Genomic DNA, 13637 nt, shown 5'->3' with positions numbered 1-13637 from the left:
TTCATCTTTATAAATCAATAAGAAAAAGAAGATATGTTTGCTTTTTTCATATCTCATGGAATTTAAAAGAGGAAATAAAAGTGAAAAAGCCAACGGCACGCAAAGTTTCCAAGTACTGACTGCGCTCGACGCTGCTTAACTTCGGTGATCGGACGAGAACCGGTGTTTTCAGCGTGATATGGCCGTTGCCGAGAGTGCTAGATAATAATTCGAATTTAAATTAAGTGAGACAAATTAACCATCATCTTTTTAAAACAATAACAAAAAGAAAATATGTTTGCTTTTTTCATATCTATTGGAATTTAAAAGAGGAAAAAAAAAGTGAAAAAGCCAACGGCACGCAGTGTTCCTAAGTGGTCTCCCTCCCAAGTACTGACTGCGCTCGACGCTGCTCAACTTCGGTGTTCGGACGAGAACCGGTGTTTTCAGCGTGATATGGCCGTTGCCGAGAGTGCTATTTAATAATTCGAATTTAATTAACCTTCATCTTTATAAATCAATAAGAAAAAGAAGATATGTTTGCTTTTTTCATATCTCATGGAATTTAAAAGAGGAAATAAAAGTGAAAAAGCCAACGGCACGCAAAGTTTCCAAGTACTGACTGCGCTCGACGCTGCTTAACTTCGGTGATCGGACGAGAACCGGTGTTTTCAGCGTGATATGGCCGTTGCCGAGAGTGCTAGATAATAATTCGAATTTAAATTAAGTGAGACAAATTAACCATCATCTTTTTAAAACAATAACAAAAAGAAAATATGTTTGCTTTTTTCATATCTATTGGAATTTAAAAGAGGAAAAAAGTGAAAAAGCCAACGGCACGCAGTGTTCCTAAGTGATCTCCCTCCCAAGTACTGACTGCGCTCGACGCTGCTTAACTTCGGTGATCGGACGAGAACCGGTGTTTTCAGCGTGATATGGCCGTTGCCGAGAGTGCTATTTAATAATTCGAATTTAAATTAAGTGATACAAATTAACCTTCATCTTTTAAAAACAATAACAAAAAGAAAATATGTTTGCTTTTTTAATATCTCATGGAATTTAAAAGAGGAAATAAAAGTGAAAAAGCCAACGGCACGCAAAGTTTCCAAGTACTGACTGCGCTCGACGCTGCTTAACTTCGGTGATCGGACGAGAACCGGTGTTTTCAGCGTGATATGGCCGTTGCCGAGAGTGCTAGATAATAATTCGAATTTAAATTAAGTGAGACAAATTAACCTTCATCTTTTTGAAACAATAACAAAAAGAAAATATGTTTGCTTTTTTCACATCTATTGGAATTTAAAAGATGAAAAAAAAGGTGAAAAAGCCAACGGCACGCAGTGTTCCTAAGTGGTCTCCCTCCCAAGTACTGACTGAGCTCGACGCTGCTTAACTTCGGTGATCGGACGAGAACCGGTGTTTTCAGCGTGATATGGCCGTTGCCGAGAGTGCTATTTAATACTAATTCGAATTTAAATTAAGTGAGACAAATTAACCTTCATCTTTTTAAAACAATAACAAAAAGAAAATATGTTTGCTTTTTTCATATCTATTGGAATTTAAAAGAGGAAAAAGAAGTGAAAAAGCCAACGGCACGCAGTGTTCCTAAGTGGTCTCCCTCCCAAGTACTGACTGCGCTCGACGCTGCTCAACTTCGGTGATCGGACGAGAACCGGTGTTTTCAGCGTGATATGGCCGTTGCCGAGAGTGCTATTTAATAATTCGAATTTAATTAACCTTCATCTTTATAAATCAATAAGAAAAAGAAGATATGTTTGCTTTTTTCATATCTCCTGGAATTTAAAAGAGGAAATAAAAGTGAAAAAGCCAACGGCACGCAAAGTTTCCAAGTACTTACTGCGCTCGACGCTGCTTAACTTCGGTGATCGGACGAGAACCGGTGTTTTCAGCGTGATATGGCCGTTGCCGAGAGTGCTAGATAATAATTCGAATTTAAATTAAGTGAGACAAATTAACCTTCATCTTTTTAAAACAATAACAAAAAGAAAATATGTTTCCTTTTTTCATATCTATTGGAATTTAAAAGAGGAAAAAAAGTGAAAAAGCCAACGGCACGCAGTGTTCCTAAGTGGTCTCCCTCCCAAGTACTGACTGCGCTCGACGCTGCTTAACTTCGGTGATCGGACGAGAACCGGTGTTTTCAGCGTGATATGGCCGTTGCCGAGAGTCCTATTTAATAATTTGAATTTAATTAACCTTCATCTTTATAAATCAATAAGAAAAAGAAGATATGCTTGCTTTTTTCATATCTCATGGAATTTAAAAGGGGAAATAAAAGTGAAAAAGCCAACGGCACGCAGAGTTTCCAAGTACTGACTGCGCTCGACGCTGCTTAACTTCGGTGATCGGACGAGAACCGGTGTTGTCAGCGTGGTATGGCCGTTGCCGAGAGTGCTGTTTAATAATTTGAATTTAATTAACCTTCATCTTTAAAAAACAATAACAAAAAGAAGATATGTTTGCTTTTTTATATCTGGTGGAATTTAAAAGAGGAAATAAAAGTTTGAAAGCCAACGGCACGCAGAGTTTCCAAGTACTGATTGCGCTCGACGCTGCTTAACTTCGGGGATCGGACGAGAACCGGTATTTTCAGCGTGATATGGCCGTTGCCGAGAGTGCTAGATAATAATTCGAATTTAAATTAAGTGAGACAAATTAACCATCATCTTTTTAAAACAATAACAAAAAGAAAATATGTTTGCTTTTTTCATATCTATTGGAATTTAAAAGAGGAAAAAAAAAGTGAAAAAGCCAACGGCACGCAGTGTTCCTAAGTGGTCTCCCTCCCAAGTACTGACTGCGCTCGACGCTGCTCAACTTCGGTGATCGGACGAGAACCGGTGTTTTCAGCGTGATATGGCCGTTGCCGAGAGTGCTATTTAATACTAATTCGAATTTAAATTAAGTGAGACAAATTAACCTTCATCTTTTTAAAACAATAACAAAAAGAAAATATGTTTGCTTTTTTCATATCTATTGGAATTTAAAAGAGGAAAAAGAAGTGAAAAAGCCAACGGCACGCAGTGTTCCTAAGTGGTCTCCCTCCCAAGTACTGACTGCGCTCGACGCTGCTCAACTTCGGTGATCGGACGAGAACCGGTGTTTTCAGCTTGATATGGCCGTTGCCGAGAGTGCTATTTAATAATTCGAATTTAATTAACCTTCATCTTTATAAATCAATAAGAAAAAGAAGATATGTTTGCTTTTTTCATATCTCATGGAATTTAAAAGAGGAAATAAAAGTGAAAAAGCCAACGGCACGCAAAGTTTCCAAGTACTGACTGCGCTCGACGCTGCTTAACTTCGGTGATCGGACGAGAACTGGTGTTTTCAGCGTGATATGGCCGTTGCCGAGAGTGCTAGATAATAATTCGAATTTAAATTAAGTGAGACAAATTAACCATCATCTTTTTAAAACAATAACAAAAAGAAAATATGTTTGCTTTTTTCATATCTATTGGAATTTAAAAGAGGAAAAAAAAAGTGAAAAAGCCAACGGCACGCAGTGTTCCTAAGTGGTCTCCCTCCCAAGTACTGACTGCGCTCGACGCTGCTCAACTTCGGTGTTCGGACGAGAACCGGTGTTTTCAGCGTGATATGGCCGTTGCCGAGAGTGCTATTTAATAATTCGAATTTAATTAACCTTCATCTTTATAAATCAATAAGAAAAAGAAGATATGTTTGCTTTTTTCATATCTCATGGAATTTAAAAGAGGAAATAAAAGTGAAAAAGCCAACGGCACGCAAAGTTTCCAAGTACTGACTGCGCTCGAGGCTGCTTAACTTCGGTGATCGGACGAGAACCGGTGTTTTCAGCGTGATATGGCCGTTGCCGAGAGTGCTAGATAATAATTCGAATTTAAATTAAGTGAGACAAATTAACCATCATCTTTTTAAAACAATAACAAAAAGAAAATATGTTTGCTTTTTTCATATCTATTGGAATTTAAAAGAGGAAAAAAAGTGAAAAAGCCAACGGCACGCAGTGTTCCTAAGTGGTCTCCCTCCCAAGTACTGACTGCGCTCGACGCTGCTTAACTTCGGTGATCGGACGAGAACCGGTGTTTTCAGCGTGATATGGCCGTTGCCGAGAGTGCTATTTAATAATTCGAATTTAAATTAAGTGATACAAATTAACCTTCATCTTTTAAAAACAATAACAAAAAGAAAATATGTTTGCTTTTTTCATATCTATTGGAATTTAAAAGAGGAAAAAAAAGTGAAAAAGCCAACGGCACGCAGTGTTCCTAAATGGTCTCCCTCCCAAGTACTGACTGCGCTCGACGCTTCTTAACTTCGGTGATCGGACGAGAACCGGTGTTTTCAGCTTGATATGGCCGTTGCCGAGAGTGCTATTTAATAATTTGAATTTAATTAACCTTCATCTTTATAAAACAATAACAAAAAGAAGATATGTTTGCTTTTTTCATATCTGATGGAATTTAAAAGAGGAAACAAAAGTGAAAAAGCCAACGGCACGCAGAGTTTCCAAGTACTGACTGCGCTCGACGCTGCTTAACTTCGGTGATCGGACGATAACCGGTGTTATCAGCTTGATATAGCCGTTGCCGAGAGTGCTAGATAATAATTCGAATTTAAATTAAGTGAGACAAATTGAACTTCATCTTTTTAATACAATAACAAAAAGAAAATATGTTTGCTTTTTTCATATCTATAGGAATTTAAAAGAGGAAAAAAAAGTGAAAAAGCCAACGGCACGCAGTGTTCCTAAGTGGTCTCCCTCCCAAGTACTGACTGCGCTCGACGCTGCTTAACTTCGGTGATCGGACGAGAACCGGTGTTTTCAGCGTGATAAGGCCGTTGCCGAGAGTGCTAGATAATAATTCGAATTTAAATTAAGTGAGACAAATTAACCTTCATCTTTTTAAAACAATAACAAAAAGAAAATATGTTTCCTTTTTTCATATCTATTGGAATTTAAAAGAGGAAAAAAAAGTGAAAAAGCCAACGGCACGCAGTGTTCCTAAGTGGTCTCCCTCCCAAGTACTGACTGCGCTCGACGCTGCTTAACTTCGGTGATCGGACGAGAACCGGTGTTTTCAGCGTGATATGGCCGTTGCCGAGAGTGCTATTTAATAATTTGAATTTATTTAACCTTCATCTTTATAAATCAATAAGAAAAAGAAGATATGTTTGCTTTTTTCATATCTCATGGAATTTAAAAGGGGAAATAAAAGTGAAAAAGCCAACGGCACGCAGAGTTTCCAAGTACTGACTGCGCTCGACGCTGCTTAACTTCGGTGATCGGACGAGAACCGGTGTTGTCAGCGTGGTATGGCCGTTGCCGAGAGTGCTGTTTAATAATTTGAATTTAATTAACCTTCATCTTTAAAAAACAATAACAAAAAGAAGATATGTTTGCTTTTTTATATCTGGTGGAATTTAAAAGAGGAAATAAAAGTTTGAAAGCCAACGGCACGCAGAGTTTCCAAGTACTGATTGCGCTCGACGCTGCTTAACTTCGGGGATCGGACGAGAACCGGTGTTTTCAGCGTTATATGGCCGTTGCCGAGAGTGCTAGATAATAATTCGTATTTAAATTAAGTGAGACAAATTAACCATCATCTTTTTAAAACAATAACAAAAAGAAAATATGTTTGCTTTTTTCATATCTATTGGAATTTAAAAGAGGAAAAAAAAGTGGAAAAGCCAACGGCACGCAGTGTTCCTAAGTGGTCTCCCTCCCAAGTACTGACTGCGCTCGACGCTGCTTAACTTCGGTGATCGGACGAGAACCGGTGTTTTCAGCGTGATATGGACGTTGCCGAGAGTGCTATTTAATAATTTGAATTTAATTAACCTTCATCTTTATAAATCAATAAGAAAAAGAAGATATGTTTGCTTTTTTCATATCTCATGGAATTTAAAAGAGGAAATAAAAGTGAAAAAGCCAACGGCACGCAAAGTTTCCAAGTACTGACTGCGCTCGACGCTGCTTAACTTCGGTGATCGGCGAGAACCGGTGTTTTCAGCGTGATATGGCCGTTGCCGAGAGTGCTAGATAATAATTCGAATTTAAATTAAGTGAGACAAATTAACCATCATCTTTTTAAAACAATAACAAAAAGAAAATATGTTTGCTTTTTTCATATCTATTGGATTTTAAAAGAGGAAAAAAAAGTGAAAAAGCCAACGGCACGCAGTGTTCCTAAGTGCACTCTAAGAAATCGAAGTGTTAAAAATGTGTTAAAAGGGTGTAAATTTAGAATACTCTTTTTTTACACCGTAAAAACACCCAAAAAAAGAGTTTTATTACCTTTAGTTTTTGTGGCCAATTTAAGGTGTAAATTCAGTGTAAAGCAACACTTTAAAAACACCCTTTGAAATTAAACATGGAAATTTATAATATGGCTGGTTTCATAAATAAGGTCTTTCATTTCCATTACTGTTTGAATATTAGAGTAGAATATTATTTTTTAAACATTTATTTAAAGATGATATTCATGAAAGAACATTTTTTCCTTTAAATAAAATAACTAAGAAATTGGTAATCAGGCGGTATTGTACCATTATAAAACACTGCTAAACGTGTTATGCACTCTTACAGGTGTTTGGCGACACTCTTAACGGTGTTAGGCGACACTCTTAACGGTGTAAGGCGACACTCTTAACGGTGTTAGGCGACACTCTTAACGGTTTTAAGCGACACTCTTAACGGTGTTAAGCGACAATCTTAATAGTGTTAGGCGACACTCCTAATAGTGTTAGGCGGCACTCTTAATAGTGTTAGGCAACACTCTTAATAGTGTTAGGCAACACTCTTAATAGTGTTAGGCGACACTCTTAATAGTGTTAGACGTCACTCTTAATAGTGTTAGACGACACTCTTAATAGTTTTAAGCGACACTCTTAATAGTGTAAGGCGACACTCTTAATAGTGTTAGGCGACACCCCTATTAGTGTTAGGCGACACTCCTAATAGTGTTAGGCGACACCCCTATTAGTGTTAGGCGACACCCCTATTAGTGTTAGGCGACACTCCTAATAGTGTTAGGCGGCACTCTTAATAGTGTTAGGCAACACTCTTAATAGTGTTAGGCAACACTCTTAATAGTGTTAGGTGACACTCTTAATAGTGTTAGACGACACTCTTAATAGTGTTAGACGACACTCTTAATAGTGTTAAGCGACACTCTTTATAGTGTTAGGCGACACTCTTTATAGTGTTAGGCGACACCCCTATTAGTGTTAGGCGACACTCCTAATAAAAAACTTACTAGAAAAATTAAACGAATAAAAAGGTTTTTTCATTCTTAAATTCCTTATTTTAAATTTAGAAGTTTCAACGATGCCCTAATATTCTAATAATTCTTGATGTTCTTTTATCTAATCTCATCCCTCAGACCTTGAAATAGGGAATGACCATCGTCTACTATATGGATATTCACGCCAAGTTTTGCTGCGTTTCAAATTTCGCGGGAAATATAGGTTCTAAAGCGCGCCCCTTGCGGACGCATTCGGCGAATTAAAGGGTACCGAAAAAAAATTTCGAAATAGGCATGAAGTAATTACTATTGAAGTAATATCAATAGTAGCGCCATGAACGCTGAATCTCTAAAGGGACTGGTAAACGTGATAGATTTTTCTCTATAGCACGTTTGCTTTGTAGAAAAATAAACCATAATACAACTAAATTTAAACTATTACAGGTATCATGTTTAAGTTTAAACCATGTAGAAACCATTTTTAGACCTCTAGTCTAGTGTTGACAGGACAACTTGTGAAGCACTTGCTTTTCTGACATGTTTTATTTTTAGAAAAAAGGGTTTTGTTTTTGAAAATTTTGTAGAGTAAATTAGGTTAAACTTGTTTCTGTTACTTGAAAAACTCTTAGTGAAAAGAGATTATTAAATTTAACAAGAACGTCTAAATCTACTGCCTGAATATTATGGCCTCAAAAACCAATATAATTTCCATTGCATTAGTATAAATCGGAAACTTTCTGCCGTTTTTCAGATGGTTTAATACGGGAAACTCTACGGATTTTTCATGCAGTTTTACACTGCATTTTAAGTTGATCAAATGGCCAACTTTATGTGCAGTTGCACACTTCATCCCAGAGATACCCTTACTTAACGGGGCGAAGTTCTGCACGTGAGAAATTTCCAACAGGGGAATAAGTTCTCTCAAGGTGAAACCTTGCTATGAATATAGCACTAAATGCTAATAATTCTGCGGAATAGCGAATGCTCAAACAGTAATGAAACAGTAAAACCATACGAGTTTTCGATATTTCAATTATGCCTCATGAGTGGTCAAAATGTAGCTATCCATAGTATTTTCTCCGTCAGTATAGTATGATTTCTACTACTATCCTATTAAAAAAACTCCCACTCTTAAAGGTGCTATGCAACACTCCGAGAGGTGTTAAGCGAAAGTCTTAAAGGTGTTATGCGAAACCCCGAAAGGTGTTTAGAGACACTCTTAAAGGTGTTAAGAGACACTCTTAAAGGTGTTATGCGACACTCTTAAAGGTTTTATGGGACACTCTTAAAGGTTTTATGGGACACTCTTAAAGGTTTTATGGGACACTCTTAAAGGTTTTATGCGACACTCTTAAAGGTGTTATGCGACACTCTTAAAGGTGTTATGCGACACTCTGAATGGTGTTATGCGACACTCTGAATGGTGTTATGCGACACTCTGAATGGTGTTATGCGACACTCTGAATGGTGTTATGCGACACCCTGAATAGTGTTATGCGCCGCTCAGAATGGTGTTATGCGCACTCTGAATGGTGTTATGCGATACTCTGAATGGTGTTATGCGACACGCTGAATGGTGTTATACGACACTCTTAAAGTCGTTATGCGACACCCTTAATGTCGTTATGCGACACTCTTAAAGGTGTTATGCGACACTCTTAAAGGTGTTATGCAACAACTGAAACGGTGTCAAATTTCGGCCCATATAAACTTATCTTAAAGGTGTTAAAGCACACTCCATTTTCTTAGAGTGTGATTTAACACCCTTTGGGTTGTAAACCAACACTGGAAATGGTGTTGAATTTAGCACCATCAAAAAGAGTTAAAAAGGTGTAGACTTACACCTCTATTTCTTAGAGTGTGGTCTCCCTCCCAAGTACTGACTGCGCTCGACGCTGCTTAACTTCCGTGATCCGACGAGAACCGGTGTTTTCAGCGTGATATGGCCGTTGCCGAGAGTGCTGGATAATAATTCGAATTTAAATTAAGTGAGACAAATTGACCTTCATCTTTTTAAAACAATAACAAAAAGAAAATATGTTTTCTTTTTTCATATCTATAGGAATTTAAAAGAGGAAAAAAAAGTGAAAAAGCCAACGGCACGCAGTGTTCCTAAGTGGTCTCCCTCCCAAGTACTGACTGCGCTCGACGCTGCTTAACTTCGGTGATCGGACGAGAACCGGTGTTTTCAGCGTGATATGGCCGTTGCCGAGAGCGCTATTTAATAATTCGAATTTAAATTAAGTGAGACAAATTAACCTTCATCTTTTTAAAACAATAACAAAAAGAAAATATGTTTGCTTTTTTCATATCTATTGGAATTTAAAAGAGAAAAAAAAAGTGAAAAAGCCAACGGCACGCAGTGTTCCTAAGTGGTCTCCCTCCCAAGTAGTGACTGCGCTCGACGCTGCTTAACTTCGGTTATCGGACGAGAACCGGTGTATTCAGCGTGATATGGCCCTTGCCGAGAGTGCTAGTTAATAATTTGAATTTAATTAACTTTCATCTTTATAAAACAATAACAAAAAAGAAGATATGTTTGCTTTTTTCATATCTGGTGGAATTTAAAAGAGGAAACAAAAGTGAAAAAGCAAACGGCACGCAGTATTCCCAAGTACTGTATGCGCTCGACGCTGCTTAACTTCGGTGATCGGACGTGAACCGGTGTTTTCAGCGTGATATGGCCGTTGCCGAGAGTGCTATTTAATAATTATAAAAAACGTCTTGGTTTAGACCAAGGCCGAAAAAACAAACGATATGTGTGAGGTTTATCATTTGACTGAAGTTTCAGATATTGCAATTGTTTTAGTTATTTTTATCCATTTAATCCTTAATCAATATTTAATTCAATCAACTGATTTTACTGATCCATTCCCTCTAAATTAATTGAAAAAATTACATTTCTACGCTTTTTCAAGAACAATTACATTTTCCGAAAACATTTTATCATGAAATTAATTATTTTGAAGGGAGTACGTGTTGAGGGGTCAATATTGAATATTTGAAATATTCTACTGACTTTCTAAAAAGAGCATGTGAACTTTGACATAATTCGAAAGAAAAAGTAAATATTTAATAGTGGGATGCCAAACAAGGGTGTTGCATGAATTTATACATTTAATTTCGTCAATCGAAATAGTACATTTCTATTGTCGCCTCTATGAAGAAAAGATTGCACTGCAATTTCCCTCTCCGTGCTTTAGAATTTCTTGGTCATAATTCAGTCTTCATTTGAAACGTCATTTCTACAATGTTGGCGCTACTTGTACACCGGTTACGTATTACGTGTAATCATTTTAGTACGCATAAAGACCATTTCGGAAAACACACAGGGGCGAGGCCACCATTGGGGTATTCTCCCTCACACCAAGGGTCACTGCCAGACTGTGCCAAAGTTCACTACAGGCAAGAGGCTAGTCAACTCTCACTGCCTATAGCGGGGCTTCTAGGCAAGAGAGAGAGAAGACCTCAATGGTGGCATCACCCCTGTGTTTTAATTATCTGTATGTAATTTCCAAAATGGTCCACTCACTTACAAATGAACACCGATTACACTGAGTGATCGGTCCTTCAGGCGCTAGCGAGTGTCAAGCCACAACCGTAATCAATCATGTACACGAATGTTTTATAGTTTTAGGTTATTAAGGTTGGCGGGCAAGTCCGGAATAAGTTATTTATCATAATTTCTTGAACATCAGTCTTCTCAGAAACTTACTACAGATTTAAACTTTTTTGGTGCAAACTTCAAAATTTGTCATGCCAGCCTTAACTAAAACTATGCCCGTCAAGATGCTTTCCAGTTAGTAATCGTCGACACGAAATCCCTTCAAAATAATTAATTTCATGATAAAATGTTTTCGGAAAATGTAATTGTTCTTGAAAAAGCGTAGATATGTAATTTTATCAATTAATTTAGAGGGAATGGATCAGTAAAATCAGTTGATTGAATTAAATATTGATTAAGGATTAAATGGATAAAAATAACTAAAACAATTGCAATATCTGAAACTTCAGTCAAATGATAAACCTCACACATATCGTTTGTTTTTTCGGCCTTGGTCTAAACCAAGACGTTTTTTATAATATCTGTCACTTCAGTCTTAATGTAATTAAAATTTGAATAATTTTATTTTTGCTTTACCGTCATATATTTGGGGTTGATCTATTTCTAATTCCTTAAAGAAGTACTTAATTATAGATAATTACATTTAACTTATATCCAATAACATTGATTTTCATAAGCATATGATGTTGTACTTTATTTATGAAAGTGTAACAAGATGGCCCCGGCCAAATTAGAGCCCCATCGTTTGTAAGGCTCCATCTATCGAGGGCGTGATATGGCCGTTGCCGAGAGTGCTATTTAATAATTTGAATTTAAAAACCTTCATCTTTATAAAACAATAACAAAAAGAAGATATGTTTGCTTTTTTCATATCTGATGGAATTTAAAAGAGGAAATAAAAGTGAAAAAGCCAACGGCACGCAGAGTTTCCAAGTACTGACTGCGCTCGACGCTGCTTAACTTCGGTGATCGGACGAGAACCGGTGTCTTCAGCGTGATATGGCCGTTGCCGAGAGTGCTAGATAATAATTCGAATTTAAATTAAGTGAGACAAATTAACCATCATCTTTTTAAAACAATAACAAAAAGAAAATATGTTTGCTTTTTTCATATCTATTGGAATTTAAAAGAGGAAAAAAAAGTGAAAAAGCCAACGGCACGCAGTGTTCCTAAGTGGTCTCCCTCCCAAGTACTGACTGCGCTCGACGCTGCTTAACTTCGGTGATCGGATGAGAACCGGTGTTTTCAGCGTGATAAGGCCGTTGCCGAGAGTGCTATTTAATAATTTGAATTTAATTAACTTTCATCTTTAAAAATCAATAAGAAAAAGAAGATATGTTTGCTTTTTTCATATCTGATGGAATTTAAAAGAGGAAATAAAAGTGAAAAAGCCAACGGCACGCAAAGTTTCCAAGTTCTGACTGCGTTCGACGCTGCTTAACTTCGGTGATCGGACGAGAACCGGTGTTTTCAGCGTGATATGGCAGTTGCCGAGAGTGCTAGATAATAATTCGAATTTAAACTAAGTGAGACAAATTAACCATCATCATTTTAAAACAATAACAAAAAGAAAACGTGTTTGCTTTTTTCATATCTATTAAAATTTAAAAGAGGAAAAAAAAGTGAAAAAGCCAACGGCACGCAGTGTTCTTAAGTGGTCTCGCTCCCAAGTACTGACTGCGCTCGACGCTGCTTAACTTCGGTGATCGGACGAGAACCGGTGTTTTCAGCATGATATGGCCGTTGCCGAGAGTGCTATTTAATAATTTGAATTTAATTAACCTTATCTTTATAAATCAATAAGAAAAAGAAGATATGTTTGCTTTTTTCATATCTCATGGAATTTAAAAGGGGAAATAAAAGTGAAAAAGCCAACGGCACGCAGAGTTTCGAAGTACTGACTGCGCTCGACGCTGCTTAACTTCGGTGATCGGACGAGAACCGGTGTTTTCAGCGTGATATGGCAGTTGCCGAGAGTGCTAGATAATAATTCGAATTTAAATTAAGTGAGACAAATTAACCATCATCTTTTTAAAACAATAACAAAAAGAAAATATGTTTGCTTTTTTCATATCTTTTGGATTTTAAATGAGGAAAAAAAAGTGAAAAAGCCAACGGCACGCAGTGTTCCTAAGTGGTCTCCCTCCCAAGTACTGACTGCGCTCGACGCTGCTTAACTTCGGTGATCGGACGAGAACCGGTGTTTTCAGCGTGAAATGGCCTTTCCGAAAGTGCTATTTAATAATTCGAATTTAAATTAAGTGAGACAAATTAACCTTCATCTTTTTAAAACAATAACAAAAAGAAAATATGTTTGCTTTTTTCATATCTATTGGAATTTAAAAGAGGAAAAAAAAGTGAAAAAGCCAACGGCACGCAGTGTTCCTAAGTGGTCTCCCTCCCAAGTACTGACTGCGCTCGACGCTGCTTAACTTCGGTGATCCGACGAGAACCGGTGTTTTCAGCGTGATATGGCCGTTGCCAAGAGTGCTAGATAATAATTCGAATTTAAATTAAGTGAGACAAATTGACCTTCATCTTTTTAAAACAATAACAAAAAAAAAATTTGTTTGCTTTTTTCATATCTATAGGAATTTAAAAGAGGAAAAAAAAGTGAAAAAGCCAACGGCACGCAGTGTTCCTAAGTGGTCTCCCTCCCAAGCATTGATTGCGCTCGACGCTGCTAAACTTCGGTGATCGGACGAGAACCGGTGTTTTCAGCGTGATATGGCCGTTGCCGAGAGTGCTATTTAATAATTTGAATTTAATTAACCTTCATCTTTATAAATCAATAAGAAAAAGAAGATATGTTTGCTTTTTTCATATCTCATGGAATTTAAAAGGGG

The 13637-nt window shown here is 37.2% G+C and overlaps 13 non-coding genes and 18 pseudogenes across 13 annotated transcripts; all 31 read right to left on the bottom strand.

Annotated features, from left to right (window-relative positions):
* Window positions 1-87: 87 nt before the first annotated feature.
* Window positions 88-190, bottom strand: LOC149599536 (5S ribosomal RNA; annotated as a pseudogene).
* Window positions 191-328: 138 nt separating this feature from the next.
* Window positions 329-447, bottom strand: LOC149599535 (5S ribosomal RNA). The gene has a single exon (XR_016378259.1). It is a non-coding gene; the product is annotated as a 5S ribosomal RNA (ribosomal RNA).
* Window positions 448-569: 122 nt separating this feature from the next.
* LOC149599534 (5S ribosomal RNA) lies at window positions 570-672 on the bottom strand (annotated as a pseudogene).
* Window positions 673-807: 135 nt separating this feature from the next.
* LOC149599533 (5S ribosomal RNA) lies at window positions 808-926 on the bottom strand. The gene has a single exon (XR_016377905.1). It is a non-coding gene; the product is annotated as a 5S ribosomal RNA (ribosomal RNA).
* Window positions 927-1063: 137 nt separating this feature from the next.
* Window positions 1064-1166, bottom strand: LOC149599532 (5S ribosomal RNA; annotated as a pseudogene).
* Window positions 1167-1304: 138 nt separating this feature from the next.
* On the bottom strand, window positions 1305-1423 carry LOC149599531 (5S ribosomal RNA). The gene has a single exon (XR_016378391.1). It is a non-coding gene; the product is annotated as a 5S ribosomal RNA (ribosomal RNA).
* Window positions 1424-1563: 140 nt separating this feature from the next.
* Window positions 1564-1682, bottom strand: LOC149599530 (5S ribosomal RNA). The gene has a single exon (XR_016378608.1). It is a non-coding gene; the product is annotated as a 5S ribosomal RNA (ribosomal RNA).
* Window positions 1683-1804: 122 nt separating this feature from the next.
* LOC149599529 (5S ribosomal RNA) lies at window positions 1805-1907 on the bottom strand (annotated as a pseudogene).
* A 136-nt stretch (window positions 1908-2043) lies between these two features.
* LOC149599528 (5S ribosomal RNA) lies at window positions 2044-2162 on the bottom strand. Its single transcript, XR_016378760.1, has one exon. It is a non-coding gene; the product is annotated as a 5S ribosomal RNA (ribosomal RNA).
* Window positions 2163-2284: 122 nt separating this feature from the next.
* Window positions 2285-2387, bottom strand: LOC149599527 (5S ribosomal RNA; annotated as a pseudogene).
* Window positions 2388-2749: 362 nt separating this feature from the next.
* On the bottom strand, window positions 2750-2868 carry LOC149599526 (5S ribosomal RNA). The gene has a single exon (XR_016378607.1). It is a non-coding gene; the product is annotated as a 5S ribosomal RNA (ribosomal RNA).
* A 140-nt stretch (window positions 2869-3008) lies between these two features.
* On the bottom strand, window positions 3009-3127 carry LOC149599525 (5S ribosomal RNA; annotated as a pseudogene).
* A 122-nt stretch (window positions 3128-3249) lies between these two features.
* On the bottom strand, window positions 3250-3352 carry LOC149599524 (5S ribosomal RNA; annotated as a pseudogene).
* Window positions 3353-3490: 138 nt separating this feature from the next.
* LOC149599523 (5S ribosomal RNA) lies at window positions 3491-3609 on the bottom strand. The gene has a single exon (XR_016378258.1). It is a non-coding gene; the product is annotated as a 5S ribosomal RNA (ribosomal RNA).
* A 122-nt stretch (window positions 3610-3731) lies between these two features.
* LOC149599522 (5S ribosomal RNA) lies at window positions 3732-3834 on the bottom strand (annotated as a pseudogene).
* A 136-nt stretch (window positions 3835-3970) lies between these two features.
* Window positions 3971-4089, bottom strand: LOC149599521 (5S ribosomal RNA). The gene has a single exon (XR_016378749.1). It is a non-coding gene; the product is annotated as a 5S ribosomal RNA (ribosomal RNA).
* A 137-nt stretch (window positions 4090-4226) lies between these two features.
* On the bottom strand, window positions 4227-4345 carry LOC149599520 (5S ribosomal RNA; annotated as a pseudogene).
* Window positions 4346-4707: 362 nt separating this feature from the next.
* LOC149599519 (5S ribosomal RNA) lies at window positions 4708-4826 on the bottom strand. Its single transcript, XR_016377928.1, has one exon. It is a non-coding gene; the product is annotated as a 5S ribosomal RNA (ribosomal RNA).
* A 137-nt stretch (window positions 4827-4963) lies between these two features.
* LOC149599518 (5S ribosomal RNA) lies at window positions 4964-5082 on the bottom strand. The gene has a single exon (XR_016378738.1). It is a non-coding gene; the product is annotated as a 5S ribosomal RNA (ribosomal RNA).
* Window positions 5083-5204: 122 nt separating this feature from the next.
* On the bottom strand, window positions 5205-5307 carry LOC149599517 (5S ribosomal RNA; annotated as a pseudogene).
* Window positions 5308-5668: 361 nt separating this feature from the next.
* LOC149599516 (5S ribosomal RNA) lies at window positions 5669-5787 on the bottom strand (annotated as a pseudogene).
* A 3530-nt stretch (window positions 5788-9317) lies between these two features.
* LOC149599515 (5S ribosomal RNA) lies at window positions 9318-9436 on the bottom strand. Its single transcript, XR_016378727.1, has one exon. It is a non-coding gene; the product is annotated as a 5S ribosomal RNA (ribosomal RNA).
* A 137-nt stretch (window positions 9437-9573) lies between these two features.
* LOC149599514 (5S ribosomal RNA) lies at window positions 9574-9692 on the bottom strand (annotated as a pseudogene).
* A 123-nt stretch (window positions 9693-9815) lies between these two features.
* LOC149599513 (5S ribosomal RNA) lies at window positions 9816-9918 on the bottom strand (annotated as a pseudogene).
* A 1781-nt stretch (window positions 9919-11699) lies between these two features.
* Window positions 11700-11802, bottom strand: LOC149599512 (5S ribosomal RNA; annotated as a pseudogene).
* A 137-nt stretch (window positions 11803-11939) lies between these two features.
* Window positions 11940-12058, bottom strand: LOC149599511 (5S ribosomal RNA). The gene has a single exon (XR_016379133.1). It is a non-coding gene; the product is annotated as a 5S ribosomal RNA (ribosomal RNA).
* A 362-nt stretch (window positions 12059-12420) lies between these two features.
* Window positions 12421-12539, bottom strand: LOC149599510 (5S ribosomal RNA; annotated as a pseudogene).
* A 121-nt stretch (window positions 12540-12660) lies between these two features.
* On the bottom strand, window positions 12661-12763 carry LOC149599509 (5S ribosomal RNA; annotated as a pseudogene).
* Window positions 12764-12900: 137 nt separating this feature from the next.
* On the bottom strand, window positions 12901-13019 carry LOC149599508 (5S ribosomal RNA; annotated as a pseudogene).
* A 136-nt stretch (window positions 13020-13155) lies between these two features.
* Window positions 13156-13274, bottom strand: LOC149599507 (5S ribosomal RNA). The gene has a single exon (XR_016378082.1). It is a non-coding gene; the product is annotated as a 5S ribosomal RNA (ribosomal RNA).
* Window positions 13275-13411: 137 nt separating this feature from the next.
* On the bottom strand, window positions 13412-13530 carry LOC149599506 (5S ribosomal RNA; annotated as a pseudogene).
* Window positions 13531-13637: the final 107 nt, after the last annotated feature.

The sequence above is a fragment of the Phalangium opilio genome, unplaced genomic scaffold, assembly GCF_054372755.1.
Source record: "Phalangium opilio isolate 3A_F unplaced genomic scaffold, DU_Popi_V2 ptg000360l_1, whole genome shotgun sequence".
Lineage (NCBI taxonomy): Eukaryota > Metazoa > Arthropoda > Arachnida > Opiliones > Phalangiidae > Phalangium > Phalangium opilio.
Note: the sequence above shows the minus strand (reverse complement) of the source record. Positions and strands in the feature narration are given on the sequence as shown.